Source organism: Corythoichthys intestinalis, chromosome 8 (assembly GCF_030265065.1).
Source record: "Corythoichthys intestinalis isolate RoL2023-P3 chromosome 8, ASM3026506v1, whole genome shotgun sequence".
Taxonomy (NCBI): Eukaryota; Metazoa; Chordata; class Actinopteri; order Syngnathiformes; family Syngnathidae; genus Corythoichthys; species Corythoichthys intestinalis.
In genome coordinates this window covers 22,477,755-22,492,831 of record NC_080402.1, presented here as the reverse complement: position 1 = coordinate 22,492,831, position 15,077 = coordinate 22,477,755, and the positions used below count along the sequence as shown (strand labels likewise).

Below are 15,077 nucleotides of genomic sequence, written 5' to 3'. Positions count from 1 at the left end.
AGTCACTTGAGTGTTGTCCGCCATATACATAAAAGTTTTTTTTTTAAATTATACTTTAGGGAAAAGGGTAAAAAAACAAAAAAAACATGTCTCTCATGTATGTCTTTCCAATGATAGATCTGAATAAATAAATAGAAAAAAATGGTGGGGGCGGGGGTGGTGCTACTTCGTGGTTTTTCACTTTTCGCGGCGGGTTCTGGTCTCCATCTACCGCGAAAAACGAGGGAGCACTATGTAAACATTTAAAAATAATAATAATAATTCGTCAATGAAAGTGTTAATAAACTTGGAATAAACTGTACAAGTATTGTCGGAAACTCTTGAGAGAAAATTTACACCCAAGCAGTACTTTCGTTTGGGGGCGGTGTTGACGGAGCTGGAGTCCGTCCAGCTCGCCTCATCTCGGGATGAGGTCAGTTGAAACTCCGCCTCCTGCTACTGTGTGTTGCGGCTGCGAGTCAAGCCAAGGATGTTGGAAGACACAAAGAGGGAAGTGCCTACACACCGGCGGAAGCTTAGCCGACAGCGACGTTGTTTTGCGCCCAAGTCCCACCTGCTCATGAAGAACAGTCTGGTCATTCATTATCGCAGGTGAGTCAAACATGGCTTTAAACAATTTAGTTGTACTAATATTGTTCACGCAAGCGAAAAAAAGTTAGCTTCATTAGCACTGCTTGTGTCGGTAGCCGGCTACTCGTGAAGTGGAAAAGTGGCTCGCCGTAACGTAGAAATCACCACCAAACAGACTCAACCATCTGGTTTATAGTTATAAAATAAAACGGATAACGCCAATTTATTCCATTAAGAAATGTTTGCTTTGTATATGGACGTACGTTCAATAATTCCTAAAAAATCGTCACTTACTGCCCCATGAAACCTGTGTTATACTTGTTTCAAAGTCATACACAATTCTTTAGGTGCTCATTTATTGCGTTATTATAGCTGCTATGTGATGAGACTTTTCATTTGTGTGACAGCCAGGGATGAAAGTGGCTAAAATTTGAATTTCTTGCCGGAACTCCCTGAAAGTTGAAACACGACCCCTTGCCTCTCGAACTAGTGGACACTCTCGTGTCCATTTTCACTCATTATTTTCCCTTAGCTTACACCTTTATTGCTATTTTACGCGGATAAATCTCACGGTCAAAAATCTATGAATACTAAAATAATGTCATTTTCTCATCTTAACCATTTATGAAATACCCAGCATCAAATATGTCAAATCTAAAAAGCTTGGTGTGCTCTAGGGCTGTCCCAAACGATTATTTTTCTCCCGATTAGTCTGTAGACTTTTTTAACGATTTGTCGACTAGGCTAATAATTTTTTAATAAACTTTTTTTTCCCCCCAAACTACTCTTGCAATCAGGGGCGTCACTAGGTTTTAAGAACAGGGGGCTTAGCCCCCAGGAGATGACCAGGATGTAAGTGAAAGTAGCGTACAAGCACAAAACTTCACGAACAGCAAACACAGACTGACAATTTATTCATTATTGTTGTTGTTGTCTCGGTCTATTTTTTTAATACAGTAGAACAACATGAAAAAATGGCTACAATTGCAAGTTACTTGGTTGAAGGATGCATCAAAGAATGCCATCTGTTTTCAAGGGTGGCAAATTGATCTATCGTTCTTACTCCTACAGGTCAATAAAGGTGGTGGAGTGATTATTATTAGTGTATTATTATGACTATCCAGTGTCCACTATTGATAATCATATGAGAATGAGCTCAGCTCCTGTACTCATCTATACGTACAGTGAGAAACACAGCTGATACTTCAGAAGGAAGTCACCCCTAAGATAGTGGTAAAAAGATTGCACATTTAACTCTATAAACAACCAGGACCTTCACAATGTATTTCAGACTAACTAGCTAGCTAGCAGCAGCAGCAGCAGCTAAGTAGCTGCATTATTTTAGAACTGGGATGTAAATTTTGACTGCAAAACAACAAAGGTAAGACGTGCACAGAGATTGTAGTGTGCAAGCCAGTTTTTTTTTTTTTGTTTAACACGGAGCAGTTGGTTTAATAATTACGTGGTACTTTCTGCTGTTAGTCGGGGGCTGGAGTTTACTGTTACTACCAGCAGTAATTAATACTCACTTTCTTGGAAAACCTTCTTATGTCCTTCCTTTATCCATATATTTACGCTCTGCTCTATTCAGACATTTGTCAAAATCAGACAACTCTCCCCTTTCATTCAACCAAATTGTAGAAACAATTACGTGGTACTTTCTGCTGTTAGTCGGGGGCTGGAGTTTACTGTTACTACCAGCAGTAATTAATACTCACTTTCTTGGAAAACCTTCTTATGTCCTTCCTTTATCCATATATTTACGCTCTGCTCTATTCAGACATTTGTCAAAATCAGACAACTCTCCCCTTTCATTCAACCAAATTGTAGAAACGTGCCCTTTCACATCCTCAGTAATGGTAACGGCGTTGCAAAGATGGGAAAGGTAATTAATTAGATTACTCACAACTGAAAAAAAGAAAACGCTGTTACACTCCAACGTTGGCCCGGTACTGACTTGGAGCAGGGTCACTGGGAAAACACGGAACGGATTTCCAGTGATTTGGGCATTCTCCATATGAACAAGTGGAATGGATTGGATAATTACGCACTGAAGGGGCTATCTACCTTACTCCGTGAAGTGAGAGGAAACTGACAGATTTATAATAATTTTTAATTTAATAATGATAGGTTATATGATTATTGATTTAAACCAATATTCTGGAAACGCCATAATGTATGTGTCAGCATTTTGTTTTTGAATAAAACAACAGCATATTATTTCAGGGGGCTTGAGAATATTTTAGGGAGGCTGATGCCCCCCTAAAATAGGCCTAACAACGCCACTGCTTGCAATTAAAAATGGCATTAACTAGCGCAAAAGAATGTAATGTAATCAGATTTAAAACACTGCGACTTCACTTTTCCAACAGGATTTAAAACACTCATTTCTCTTTTTGTGGTATGTCTGTATTATTCTCAGCATTAGAGTGAGCACCAGCAGAGTAGATAAATAAATGTCACGTATCACTGGAGTGAAGTATGTGGAAAAAAAACCCTAATGATTCACGTTGATACGACACTACGACAGATTATTAGAGCCAAATTAATAAATAAAAAATAAAGAACGACTTTAGAGTCGTAATATTGCTATGAGAAAAAAATGTCTCAGTATTACGTCGGGGTAATGTAGCTGTGAGCCGCTACGCACTTTATGTACATGTACCTTAGCTGGGAGCTACGACGAAGCATTAGTGTAAATTATTCTGTTGATTATAATTTGATGTTGATGAAGCACAACAAAAAGGATTTCCATATTTTTTAAAACTGATTCTAAAACACAAGATGCTTTCAATATTGTTGATTTTAACGGTGGCGGCAACACAATACGTAAAGTACGTAGCTGCTCATTCAGCTACATTAGCCCGACATTAGCCCTTAATACTGTGTTGTATGACCCACATAGAGGCAACTTCAATAATAAAATGTTGTTATATGGACTTACGATCAGCCAGCTTGTTGTCTCCTGTTGTCTTCCAAAGTTATTCATGGCCGACGTGCTGCCGTGATATGAAAGCTTGGCATTGCTGAGACTGCACACGACAGTGTACCCGCCTTTGTTTTGTTGAAATAAGTCCATACTTTGGTCACTCTGGTGCGCTTTTTTGGCTTAGTACCGCTTTCCGTGCTTGAATCCCGAGCGTCCGCCAACTTTCCACGCATATATTAGGCTATTTTTACCCTTCTGCTGTGAATTGGAATGAGTTAATCACTAGGGGACGTCCAATCCGTCTGAGTTTTGCAATCTCTCCCACTTCAAACGAATTGGACATCTATGGCGGTCAATGGCAGCCAATGAGTTTAATTTGGGTGCATTTCAGGCCATTTGCTGTTGATTTTTGGACACTCCGTGTTGATATTAGGGCATTTACGGGTCACTTCCATCTTATTTTGGGTCACAGAACAGGATGTGACCCAAGAATCCACCGACTCAACAGAAAGTGACCTCTAAATGCCCTAAAATGAATAAAAAAGTGAAGTGTAAGCGCCCCAACTATACATCGATTCTTGGCAGGAGCATATCCATAACCTTTTGGGATACAAAGTATCACAATGTGTCACCATTTCGATATTTTGTCACACCCCTAGTCTTCATGTTGGCCTAGGACAGTGCTCTCCAAACTATTCCACATAAGGCCGCAGTGGGTGCAGGATTTCATTCCAACAAAACAATACCACACCTTTTCACCAATCTGGTGTTTTATAAGTGTAATCAGTTGATTGCAGTCAGGTGCTGCTTGTTTTAGTAGAAACCACATTGGTAAAAGGTGTGTGCTTGATCGGTATGAACAAAAATCAGGACCCATAGCGGCCCTCGAGGACCGGTTTGGAGACCCCTGGCTTAGTAGTTATCTTTATATACACCTAAGAATGAAGAGCTGTGTTATTTTTTATTGTCTTGTTGTACACTGCTGGCCAAAAGTCTTGGCACCCCTGCATTTCTGTCAGATAATGCTCAATTTGTCCCAGAAAATGATTGCAATTACAAATACTTTGGTGTTAATATCTTCATTTATTTTGCTTGGAATGAAAAAACACAAAAGAGAATGAAAAAAAAAAATCATTATCATTTACACAAAACTCCAAAAATAGGCTGGACAAATGTATTTGCACCCTTAGCCTAATACTTGGTAGCACAAAGTAACTGCAAACAACCGCTTCCAGTATCCATCAATGAGTTTCTTACAATAATCTGCTGGAATTTCAGACCATTCTTCTTTGGCCAACTGTTCCAGGTCTCTGAGATTTAAGGGTGCCTTCTCCAAACTGCCATTTTCAGATCTCTCCACGGGTGTACTATGGGATTCAGGTCTGGACTTATTGCTGGCCACTTTAGAAGTCTCCTGTGCTTTCTCTCAAACCATTTTCTAGTGCTTTTTGAGGTGTGTTTTGGGTCATTGTCCTGCTGGAAGACCCATGACCTCTGAGAGAGACCCAGCTTTCTTACCCTACATTGTGCTGCAAAATTTGTTGGTAGTCTTCAGACTTCATAATGCCATGCACACGGTCAAGCAGTCCAGTGCCAGAGGTAGCAAAGCAACCCCAAAGCATCAGGGAACCTCAGCCGTGTTTGACTGTGGGGACAGTGTTCTTTTCTTTGAAAGCCTTGTTTTTTTTCTGTAAACTATGTTGATGCCTTTTCCCAAAAAGCTCTACTTTTATCTCATCTGACCAGAGAACATTCTTCCAAAACATTTTTGGCTTTCTCAGGTAAGTTTTGGAAAACTTCAGCCTGTTTTTTTTTTTTTTTTTTTTTGTCTCTGGATTAGAAGTGGGGTCTACCTGGGTATCCTAGCGTAGAGTCCTTTTTTATTCAGATGCCGAAGGATAGTACGGGTTGACACTGTTGTACCCTCGGACTGCAGGACGGCTTGAACTTGTTTGAATGTTAGTTGAGGTCCTTTATCCACCATCCGCACATCCACCATCCGCACAATTTTCGTTAAAATCTCTCGTAAATGTTTCTTTTCTGTCCACATCTAGGTAGGTTAGCCACAGTGCCATGGGCTTTACACTTATTGATGACACTGTGCACGGTAGACACAGGAACATTCAGGTCTTTGAAGATTGACTTGTAGCCTTGAGATTGCCCATGCTTCCTCATAATTTTGCTTCTTACAGTAAGTCCTCAGACAGTTCTTTGGTCTTCTTTCTTTTCTCCATGCTTAATGTGGTACACACAAGGACACAGGACAGAGGTTGAGTCAACTTTAATCCATTTCAGCTGGCTGCAGGTGTGATTTAGTTATTGCCACCACCTGTTATGTGCCACAGGTAAGTAACAGGTGCTGTTAATTACAAATTGGAGAAGCCTCACATGATTTTTCAAAGGGTGCCAATACTTTTGTCCGGCCCATTTTTGGAGTTTTGTGTAAAACAATAATGATTTAATTTTTTCCCCCTATTTTCTTTTGTGTTTTTTTCATTGCAAGCAAAATCAATGAAGATATTACTACCAAAGCATTTGTAATTGCAATCATTTTCTGGGAGAAATTGAGCATTATCTGACAGAATTGCTGGGGTGCCAATACTTTTGGCCTCCAGTGTATGTAACATGTGAACACTGCTATTCATTGGCCTTAAAAAGCCATGAAATATGAACTTGGCTCTGTTGCTGTTGGCAGGGAAACTATTGCTGACTGCAGAATCTCACTGGTTGTCTTTTAGCAGCTGCCCCAGTGAACACAACAGTGCTTGTTTCATCCATTGAAGTGATTTTTCCCCCACCCTATTTCCCAATTTTTTTTTTTTTTGAACAGCATATGACCTATTTAAAAAGCAGGGAAGAACCCACAATTTTTATTTTCAACCCCTAAGAATAGATACATTCATTGTGTTGTCTCCTTAATATGTTAAGGTGCTCCTGAAGGAGAAACAAGGCTGCTGCTTTGGGTAGTAAACTCACTCGCTTGTGTGCAGGTTTGGGCATGCCAATTCTTTTGGGAATGTTACAATGTTTTACGCTGCCTCTGGCTTGTTGAAGTGGAGTTTTTCCATTCTTTGATAGAAACCACTTGTTTAGATTAGTTCACTGACTTTTTAATTGTCAACACTACTGTGTGCTAATCAGCTGAAGAACAAAACAAAGGTTTTGAGTCATTGATATCTGGAGATTTTTCTGTTTGGAATTGAAGAATGAGTGGGTTGTCTTGACTGCTAAGAGACTACAGAAACTCACACCCACCCACGGTTTTCGATGTATTCCGATAGCGCTCCTGCTGGCCCAGTTAACTGCTTGCGCTGTCATGGTCACACATGATGCGGACTGATCAGGGCTGACATTTTAGCCACATTTTAATGGACTGTGTGTAAATTTTATTAGCAGGTCGGGTTTTCTTGAATTTTATAAGTGATACGAGTTATTTGAGAAAAAACTCCATAGTATTTAATCTTTAAAACTGACAAGAACATGGATACAAGCAAATTAGAGGAGTGTATAAAACGTAGAAAGAGAAAAAAATATTTTGATGATTTGGATGGGGGGGGACATACTTGGCAAAAAAAAAAACATTATTAAAGAAATTATTACAGTACTACTGTTTCACAGATCTTTGTAAGTATTACTTTTGTTTTTGCTGGCATGCTTGTCTGTCTTTACTGTTTCGTCACTGAAACTCAAAATATGTGTGCTGTATTTTTGTTTGTCTTTAGTCAGTCACACTTTCTTCCACCACTGAGCTCAGCTGAGGTTTTTGTATTGCAAATATTGAGACACATTGATCAAATGCCATCTAGCACCGACTGGATCAACAGTGAATAGATTCACTGGGTTAATAAGGAGAAAGCGCTCTGACAGAAGGTGATGACAACTGAAGAAATAGTCATGAGGGTCAGTTCCACATTGAGCTAATGACGAGGCTGCTTTAAGTACCGCTTTTGTTTCTCATTTGGTTAAAAATAGGACAAAGCTTGATTACTAGTGAAACTGAGTTAATCAGAATGTATGAGACAATGATCTTTGGTTAATATTGATAACCATCTTGAAGAGACTGTGAATAAGTGTAATAGGAGGAAGGATGTTGTGCAATAAACACGATTAGCACATAGTCACATTTTCCCACATCAGATTTGCTAGTTTTGTAACATGTAAAATGATCCTTATTGCTATCATCGTACTGTAGGCGAACAAAGTACAGTGGAACCTCCAAAGTGAAGTCTTTCAAGTTGTTTAGTTCAAAACTGTTTTCCCACAGGAAATAAACATAAAGTGATACGAATCAATCACATTGTAGGCTAAACAAGTTGCCATTGTAAATAGTTCTGTACAGGCTGTGTTTTAGGTGTCACATTAACTTGATTGAAGCTGACCACTGTATTTGGCCCGTGCCAGATAGAATGAATTAATGTTTAATATATGAGTAATTGTACTTTAAAATACAATTTGATTACTAAAATTTGCATACAAGTTTGTATAAACTAAATTTAGAAACATAAAAAAAAAAAAGAAAAAAGGTGGCTGAGTGGTTAGCACGTCCGCCTCACAGTTCTGAGATGAAGGGTTCAATCCCGGGCTCCGGCCTTTGTGTGTGGAGTTTGCATGTTGTCCCTGTGCCCCGTGCCTGTGTGGGTTTTCTCCGGGGACTCCGGTTTCTTCTACATTCCAAAAACATGCATGGTAGGCTGATTGAACACTCCAAATCATTGTGCCCTGCGTTGGCTGGCAACCAATAGCGTACCGCACGTAACACGTCACCTTTGCTCATTAATATTCATGATGTTAGCAACTTTTGCTAGAGGGGGTCAAACTCGTGTTTGTCCCTCATGCTAGATGCATGTAAATAGTGTATGAATGAGCTTTTTACTGAGCTAAACCTACCAATTTTGTCCGAAAATGATGCCCGTGCTGCCAAATTCACTGGTAAAGATGTGGAAAAACATACAAATGTGCAGTTAAAGAGATGGCTTGAGTGTTGAGGGCTGAAAAATACGGGAAAAAGAGCAGACCTGATCTAGAGGTAGCTTTTTTATTGACACCTTTTTCTTGTGTGCATTGCCTTACGGCACTGACAATGACATTCTCCTGTTTCAACAAGCTATCGTTTTATATCCTCTGGTTGTCTTACGTCTCTGACCGTTCTTTGGGGTAATTTATATTGCTATTTTTGTGTCGCGACTTTTAACATAAATATCATGATTGATATGTGAGTCAGACTTACTGTTGGTATCACAGGTCAGAACAACAGTGGCAGTCAGCTACCATTTTAATTTTTTTCAGGTCATTCCTTGTCAGACAGAAGCAGCACGGCAAAACACCACGCCAAAAAATAAGTAAAAGTATCAAAATGGCTTACCGCTTCGCGGCAGGCAATGGATCAGGATTGTCATCTGTTGGACCGTGGCTTCCAACAAAATGTTTACTGCATATGAAGGTGAATTGTTTCTCCTTGCTGGCGTAATACTGGTCTTTTGGACGTACGCACAAGTTGATCCATTGTTCACATTTTTTCCTGAGTCTTTGGCTTCGGGAAGCGTATGAAGAAAACATCCTTTATATGTGGATGGTCGTAATGTCTAAATTCGTTTCTACAAGTTCCATAGCAGCAGTGTTTACTCGGCATGTTCTTTTTTGAAAGATTACACACAGAAAACAAGCAGTACTAACATGGATTGTATGCGAGTGCACTTCTATGTTGACCCCCTTCCGGTTTACACTGGTGATGTCACGCAGTCTTGCAGTCTAAAAATAGCATTCATGCTGTACGCTATTCAGGGTGTACCCCGTCTACTGCCCAAAGGTAGTGGGTTAGGCTTCAGCACCTCCCCGACCCTCGTGAGAATAAGTGGCATGGAAAATTAATTACAAAAAAAAAAATCGCCACCGTTTTACTAAAAAAAAAAAAAAAACGAACAAAAAAACAGGACAGTTAAAATGAATTTTAAAAATTGCTCAATCATAAAAAAAAAAAAAAATTCAGTTGCTGGCTTGCGCTGCAACCTCTCCAAAAATTGCTACAAATCAGTGTTTCCCATAGGATTTTAGGAGACTGTGGTGGGAGGGTCTCTGACCCTCGGGGTAGGGTGTGTGTCTACATTTTCAAGCCTGGTGTATCTCTTTAGGGCATTTTGAGACCACTGAATGTAATATAAATTGCTGTATGCGGTGTCGCCGGATCGCGCAAAATGCAGCAGAATGCAGCAGACAGTAGTCCCGTAGCCTGGTACACCAGACTCAGCGGCAATATGTTCCAATCCGCGGTAAATTCGGTTTTACATGACCAGAAACACATCGAGTCGCTAAAACCAACAGTCTGTCTCGCGCTAGCCATGTTGAATATGTTGAAATGTCTCTCGCTAGTTTCTTGTCGCTTAACCGACGTAGCGTCAGCCCGTCGCTGATTGGCCCGCTCCGCTGTCTATTTGCTGTGGCTGGCTCCGCCCTGGAAATTTTTTTCTGCTTAATGGTGGCCAGACTCATACTCTCATAGCCAGGCATAAAAAGGTGAGAAGGGTGTGGAGGAAATATGTTCCGGTACACTGTACACCCCAACAAAATATTGAGCTCTGTCGACCCACACTGTGTTTCAGTAGGGCCGTGCAGAGACCGGTGGAGGGGCGGGTGCTCGTAGATCAAAAGGGGCACATGAACAAGTATTTAATACACCTTAAAACAACATAACTTCAATTTTAATCAGCTTTAGATAATAATTGGCTGCGACTGTGACATACTTTAATTGGGAGGGGGCAACAGTGAATAGAAATCAAAACTGTCATCAACACTTTCTGGCTGTGACTCGGTCAGTCTGCCTATTTTCTTCCTTCAACCTCTGCATCAAAACTTCCTTCCTCAACTTATTCATCTGAGAACAAACCACATCAGATGGTCACTGAGCCACCAACAGCACAGTTTTCTTAAAACTATTATTTCATTATTATCCATACTTAACAACTCTAGCACCTAATGATTAATAAAGCAATGACATAAAATCTTATAGAAAAATAACATTGTAATTGTGTTTATAATTGTATTTAATACCCGACTATCCTTGCAAACTTGTTCTTACCAGGTCTGCTATTCACCCAGCTGATGAGGTATCCACTGCCTTTAGCAGCCTCATCTAACTCCTTTTTTTATCCCTCAATCTCCCTTCCCTACGAGGCATGTCTATGTAATGAAATATAAATATTTAAAAAAACAAAAAAACAGAATCCCCGGTGGCTTTTAGTTTTAAAGCTTTCTTAATTTCTTTCTCTCTCAATAACGATGGAGTAGAGCTGGGCGGTAAACCGAAAATTTACCGTCACAGAAATTCTTCACGATGACCGACGTAATTTTGACCATGTCGGTAAATTCGGTAAATTAATAAAACAAGAAAATAGTCTTTTCATCCCGCTTTGACTCTGTGTTGTTCGTCTATGCTCATTCCCCTTTAAGAAAGCAGTGAATGTACTTACGTAGGGAGTCACGTGATCATCAGGAAGCCAATCAAACAGAAGCCCGGTAAGCTAATGCTAGCAGCTAATGCTACAAGCAAAACGTGATGGAGTGTGGCTTAAGGGAGGTTCGCCAAACTTTCACCCGACATTTAATAGACTCTTGGTGGCATCCAGACGGGCTTTCACCAGCTGTCCTCCCTTGTTCTCACAATTTCCGGAGATGGTGCTTTCAGTGCTTTCTACCGGTAGCCAGGCCACAGGCTAACGCTAGCCGCTAACGCTAGCGGCCGCTAGCGGCTAACGCTACAAATGAACGTGATGGAGTCGGATAGCGGCTCTAACCTTGTCGAAACGGCTGAATTTAATGAGTGGATTGGGCATGGACTGCATCTAGCAATTACTATGTCGCGTTATTTTGTATCTGACTGTGTGTGATTTCTCTGATAGCTTTTGTGATGGTAAAGCATTCAGCATAAAGCACAAATGGCCCCAGCTATTTTTCTGTATGTGTTTAATTCTGTGTCATTATTGCTATCATAAAATCTTAAGTGTTTCATTTGCAGAAGATCAATATAGCTTTAATGTGTGTCTGTCTGTCTGTCTGTTTGGGGGTTCATGTATGTGTGCATTTATTAAAAAATGCACTGGGGGGGGGGGGCCCTGAAACCATAAAGTAAACACTTGTATTGAATAATTATGTCACAGCAGCCATTAACAATAAATTGTCTTTTTGAAGTGTACTGTTCGAGCTGCAAGTCATTTGTGTTACAATGACATGTTTGCACAGGCATATCGATTTTGACAATGTACATTGTTCAAGCCATACACTCTGTTATAAATGCTCATACTTGAATTCTTATTGTTTACAATTCATTTGTATAAACCTAATGTCTAGACTGCATGTACATTTGTTAAATATATCAAATTGAATGCTGGTAACTAAATCAACAAGAAACTGTTAATCTGTATTTCATGCATTGATTCAGATTTTCAAATTATATAACAGTCCGCTTGGATGACTTTATCGTCATTTATCGTTATCGAGATAAATCTGCTCCATTTATCGTGATACATGTTTAAGGCCATATCGCCCACCCCTACGATGGAGGTAGATTTGTGTTTTTATTATTCAATCAAAAAACAAAGTTACTTCTATCAAAAACAAAGTTGCTTCAATCAAAATACAGTATATACTTTTAATCCCCAAAAAGTCACTTCAATAAAAAAATTGTTTTTGATTGCAAAAATAAATTTGAGACAAAAAAGCATTTGAAAACTATTTTTCTTGATTGAAACAATTTTTTCCATTGAAGTAATGTTGTTTTGCGTTTGGGCCACATTTTGGCTAGGACATTTGTGTCTTTATTATTCAATCAAATAAGAAAATAAAAGATATAATAATAGAATAGAATGAAAAGAAAAACTTTGCACATGTGTCAATCACCGTTTAACAAAGCCTGAGAGGGTTTGAGTAGACTCACTATGAAGCATTTAATAAAGCCAAGCATTTTCTTACTACTTTATTCTTGTTTAAAAATAATTCGGTGGGGCAGTAACATGTTTAAAACCTATCATAATTCTTACATTTTGAATTGCTTGAAAACCATTTATAAATGATACTTTGGTGGAAAAAAGTGAAAAAACATGTCTTATATATATGTATCTTTTTTCCAGTGTAAAATCTGAATAAATACATTGAACACGCACAAAAAAAAGGGGGGGGGGGGCGCTACTTCGCGGTTTTCACTTATTGCGGCGGGTTCTGGTCCCCATTAACCGCGAAAAACGAGGGATCCCTGTATTTCTGAAACGCTTTAAGACGCAAGAGTCATTCCCACCACTCGTCGGTCCGGTGTTGTGTGCCGACACCGGCCGTCAGCTCAAGTCCCAGGCGAAAATAACGCGTCTCAGGCGGACGACGGGAGCGATGCGAGGCGCCCCCTCCATCCGAGAGCATGCCGCTTAATTTGACTCAACAGTGTGTTTCTTCGTTTATATTACCGCTAAATACACAAGCTTGACGCCAATTTAACGGGAGCTATTTTTTTTCATGGGAGATTTGGCTAGCTCTGGCAGTGTTCAACGGAAGCTGCAACGAATGGCAGTAACTTTTTTATATCGCAAAATGTGAAAACGATTGAAACCATTACTCGCCAAATTCAATCTGCTGGCAAATACAGGCAAGTGTGTATGCTGCGCTCTGGTCTGCCCCGGTGTGGATAAGGCCTGCTTTTTGTTTTCGCAGCTTTGCAATGCAACCAAAGGCTCTCCGAGCACTCCATGTACAGTAAGGAGTGCGCGCGTTTGGAATAATGGAACGCAGCTTGGGCCGATGATTGGTTCTCGTCAGCGAAGCATCTAGAAGGTTTTGCTGACTGTGTTCTTAAGTGCTCAGTTTACGTACTAAGTTAATCACATGATGATGATAAAAATAATAATAATTAAATAAAACCTCCCGACACCCCCCCCCCAACCCCCCCAAAAGAATTTCTCCTCGGATCTACGCAATTCACGTAGGTCGCCCTTTTTGACTTCAAAACGGCGAATTTCGCCGAAAGGTGAGAGATTTTCATGCCTGCATAGCACAGCTATGAGTCTGGTGTACCAGGCTAGTAGTCCCGTCTATGAGCGCGACCTGTTGGCGCGTGTGTCTGTGTGTGTGTGCACGCACGCGCGTGCTCTCGCTCGCGCGGGTAGTAGAGTGGAGTGGGCTACAGCTGTGTAATCGGCTGACTGACGCATCTGATTATTATCTTTTTTTTTTTTTCTTTTTTTTTCGGCGGGGGGGCAAACGAGACTGTGGCGGGCCCAAACGAGACTGTGGCGGCCCACCACAGTCTCGTTCATTGGTGGGAAACACTGCAAATGTGGATCATTAATGCAAAGTTGTGCTGGGGACCGGGCAAAGTACAACACGACGGCACACACATTCCGCCACCCACACACCCACTCACACACACCGGACAATCGTCTTGAGGGCTCCCATTCATGCTCATCGCACCCAGGCCCTGTTCACATTTGTTCCACCGCTGTCCTGCTCTATTGTATATTTATTCCCATCAATGTGGACTGCAAATCACCATAAAACAAGCTGAAGGGGCAAAACACAGGGAGGCGATGAGTGATGGCGAAATGCGAACTGTAGTAGCAAGTGACAATGACCCCCAATGCACCGCCTGTGCGTCATCGCTCGTCTGATTGGCTATGATTTTGAAGGGCATCTTAAAGCTAACAACTTCCCATACTGGTGTTATTTTATTTATTTCCCAGAAATATTCATAATAATGATAATAATAATAAATAACATAACATTAACATAATATTCATCAGAATAGCTGTCAATGATGGCGCTGCCTGGATAGGATGTCCATTGCCATCAGTGAGTTAAAAGCAGTGTGTATGTTATCCTTATTTTGGCAACCGTTACCGTTGCGGAACTTAAATAAAACCTAAAAAGTTGTACGGGTTGAGGTAAGAAATCACACCGCACATCTTGTATTCCAAATAAAACAAAGTCAAAATTAATATTGAGTTTTTTTTTTTTTTTACAATAAAAACAACAATTATAGATACAAACAAAAACAGGCTCTTGACATTTTTATAGAAAGAAACCATATACTGAATATAACTTTGACAAAGTTTTGCATGTAGATGTCAATTTCCGGGTTGGCCAGTGTCCTTGCATGTGATTTGTCGATCAATAAATTCGTTGGTGATTTTTTTGTAGTGTCAGGAGACAGAAATCGAACCATTTCCTATTTTCTTATATTGCGTCACTGGTCTGCGTGTACACGTGTACGAGCGCGAAATTTCACGTGCACGAACGCCGCGTGTCGCTTTGCCGCAAGAGGGTTGGCGATTTTTGCCCCGTCTCGCTCGTTCCATAGAATGTATTGAACACGAGCAACGACACCTCCCATGTGTTTTGCGCTTTTTTGACGATGGACATGTAACATTCTGATGGAAAGCGTATTATTGGTTTGAGGATTTATATTGTCATATTGAACTGTACTACTACTAATACAAAGTTAATAAGGCTAGTGCAGAGGTAACTGTGCATCGATCGCAAGTAACTGGTAGAGCTCACAGATAGTGTCTATCGTCTCCTTGTTTGTGAGCGGGATTCTTGTAGT

At 40.3% G+C, this 15,077-nt stretch overlaps 1 protein-coding gene across 9 annotated transcripts in view; it reads left to right on the top strand.

The window, feature by feature from the left end:
* The first annotated feature begins 428 nt into the window (after positions 1-428).
* LOC130920009 (inactive rhomboid protein 2-like) overlaps positions 429-15,077 on the top strand; it is a 63,130-nt gene continuing 48,481 nt past the window's right edge. For all 9 annotated transcript variants that reach the window (XR_009064072.1, XR_009064070.1, XR_009064069.1 and 6 more), the window contains exon 1: positions 429-591. The gene's annotated coding sequence lies outside the window, so the exon portion shown is untranslated. The remainder of the gene's footprint in view (positions 592-15,077) is intronic.